The following is a 3,035-nucleotide window of genomic DNA, read 5'->3' on the forward strand; positions in this document are numbered from 1 at the left end:
GGGGCACAAGCTTCGACTGAGGAAGGCGAGGCGAGCGGGGGCGAGGCGAGCGGGGGCGAGGCGAGCGGGGGCGAGAGCCAGGAAGAGGAGGAATGGGACTCGGATGCTGCAGGGGATGATGACGACGATGATGATGATGAAGGTGATGAAGATGACATCGAGGACGAGGAAGAAGAGGAAGAGGAGGTCGTTCCACCGCGCTCAGAAAGGCGGTCGAAGCTTGTCCACGACCCTTCGACCGAACGTGGTAAGGGGGTTGCGACCGCCACCCAGTCGACCAAGCGCCCCCGGACCACCTCTCCGGCGCCGACTGAAAAGGCGCCGAAGCAGCCCAGGGCGGCCTCATCGAAGCCGACCAAGCTCCTGCCGAAGATGAAGGTGTCCATCCCCACCATTTCAGGGTAATTGTGTTGCTCATATTTTCTTATTCTTGTGCGAACTTTATCTTTGATCGACGCTGAGGTTAGTTGACTGATCCTTTGGAGTTGTAGTGCTGCTACCTCTGAGACTTCGGCCCGGGCCGATGACCACGAGATGGAGGATGCGGCAACTTCGAACCCAGGTACTGTATTCTTAACACCGCTTTTAGTCGATTAACTCGCGACTTCTGATCCTGATTCTTCTTCGCAGTTCCGCCCCATACTGTTATCGATCTTCCTGACGACGACGAGGATGAAGAACTGCTGGCACGCAGGAAGAGTCGGAAAACGCCCGCTAGTAAGGTGCCTCAGGATGCGACGGCGCCTGAGACTCTGACTGTGGAGGAAGGGAACACCACTCGACACACGGTGTCCTTCGCGAGTCCACTGACGAGTGCTCAGCCGCCCTCCCTCTTCACGACTCACCACGTCCCAGAGGACCAAGCTGGCGCAGCGAAGGAGGCAATACGCCAGGCGGGACTCATGATGGAGCAGCTGAAGACCATCCGGGATGCGAGCCAGGCAGCTTATGACGCCAGCTCTGCCCTCCAAAGCAATGTCCAGGTCAGTCGACTGCTGCTTGCTCTGTTGGATATGCTACCAAAAACTTTTCTTTTCCGGGATTTATATTAGTCACCCACTGGGTGTGTCGAATAAACTCCGTGTCAGCGGGGGCACGCTGAGTGCACCCGCTGGGTGTAGTCCCCAAGGCTAAGGTCGACTGCTGGCAGTCGGCCTTAGGCTTTATGATGTCAATCTTTTTGTCAGTCGACTGGTCGACTGGATTTCGCAAACCGGTGGGGGCACGCTGAGTGCACCCACTGGGTGTAGTCCCCGAGACTGTGGTCGACTGCTTGCAGTTGATCACAGTCTTAGAGAATGCGTCTCGCACACTGTTTTTTTTTTTTTTGAGGTCGACTGGTCGACTTTGTCTTCAACAGGATTAGTGGGGGCACGCTGAGTGCACCCACTGGGTGTAGTCCCCGAGACTACGGTCGAATGCTTGTGTTCGGCTGTAGTCTTAGAAACGTGTGTTTTTCCCTTTTCACTCGGAAGTGAATTATTTTTGACATTTAGTCGATTGGTTCTTCGCAGAACTCTTGTGATCTTGTGACTCGCTACTCAGAACTGGAACAGAAGCATACTCAAGTCGAGCTGAGCTTGAAGCTGGTTCAGGAGAAGCTGACAAAGGCAAAGGAGGAGACTGAAGGTATGTTTGGTGAGACCTTGACGACTGCTTTTCCTCTTGCTTGTTTCAACATCTGATCTTGCTGTGTCTTGCAGGTAAGGTAAGGGAGGCCCAGCAGAAGAAAGACCTTGAGCTAGCTGAGAAGATCAAGCTTGCTGACGAGAAGTTAGCTTCAGTCACCAAGCTCGAACAAGACAATACCAACCTGAAAACTGCTCTTGGGATTGCCAACAAAGAAGTCAGTCGACTGAGAACTGACAAAGCTGCCTTGACCGACCAAGTCAGCAAATTGACTGAGAAGAAGACTGAACTGGAGGCTTTCCTGAGTGGCTTTGCCAAGAAGCTGTTTCTTATGCTCGAAGGTAAACCTCCATGTTTGGCAAATATTTCCAACTGTGGCTTCTTCCATTCGACTATCCCCTTGACTTAGTGATCACCCTTGCAGAATTTTGTCAAAACTTTGAAGAAGAAACCAGCCGACTGGAGCCAAACCTTGACCCTGTCACTTCTCCGGTAAACGACGAGGTTGCCATGGATATTTTCCGACTGGAGTCTCGCGTTGCAGCTGTCGTGGATTATCTCGCAAGGCTGAAGGCCGCCACATCTCGCAACGACTCGACGCTCTGGCCTGAGGAGACACTTCAGAATGACCTTGAGTCACTAATGGCCCGCTTGAACACGATCCCTGGTCGAGTGCAGGAATGGAAGAAGTCCTCGGCTCGGTGTGGTGCAGATGTCGCTCTGTGTCTGGCCCGAGTCCACTGCAAAGATGCACGAGAGGAGAAGCTGGCGGCTCTTCGGGTGGCCAATACCAAGAAGCACGACTTCAGGTCCTTTATGGAGACTTTCCTTGCAGCTGCCACTCGGATCGCCGACGGAATTGACCTTGATGAATTTGTTGCACCTTCCAGCCCTCCACAGGAGGGGTAAAAAACTTCTTCTGGCTCGACTCTTTTAAATTTGCCTCGGTATGCCGAGTGGAATTGTATCCGACAAACTTTAACAGGCTTGACGCCTGAGCACTTTCGGTTCCTTTAGACATCGATTCAAACTTGAATTTGACGCTTGGATATGATTGCCTTCGGCTCAAAATGTCCTTTGCAGGTTCAAAGCAAGGTGCCTGTGCTTAGGCGAGCGCTTGGACTGCAGCTAAGCCTCCGAGTGAGAGGGTCGCTCTTCACTCGGTAGGATTTTTGTAACTTAGGCGAGCGCTTGGACTGCAGCTAAGCCCCCGAGTGAGAGGATTGCTCTTCACTCGGTAGGATTTTTATAACTTAGGCGAGCACGAGGCTGCAACTAAGCCTCCGAGTGGAAGGCTGGCTTACCACTCGGTAGGATTTTGATAAACTTAGGCGAGTGCTTGGACTGCAGCTAAGCCCCCGAGTGAGAGGATTGCTCTTCACTCGGTAGGATTTTTTTTAACTTAG

General features: G+C 52.7%; 1 long non-coding RNA gene across 1 annotated transcript; it reads left to right on the forward strand.

Annotated features, from left to right (window-relative positions):
• Nucleotides 1-923: 923 nt before the first annotated feature.
• Nucleotides 924-1,759, forward strand: LOC123185501 (uncharacterized). Its single transcript, XR_006493419.1, has 3 exons — nucleotides 924-983; nucleotides 1,515-1,629; nucleotides 1,704-1,759. It is a non-coding gene; the product is annotated as an uncharacterized lncRNA (long non-coding RNA).
• The last annotated feature ends 1,276 nt before the right edge of the window (nucleotides 1,760-3,035 follow it).

Source organism: Triticum aestivum, chromosome 2A (genome assembly GCF_018294505.1).
Source record: "Triticum aestivum cultivar Chinese Spring chromosome 2A, IWGSC CS RefSeq v2.1, whole genome shotgun sequence".
NCBI classification, from domain to species: domain Eukaryota; kingdom Viridiplantae; phylum Streptophyta; class Magnoliopsida; order Poales; family Poaceae; genus Triticum; species Triticum aestivum.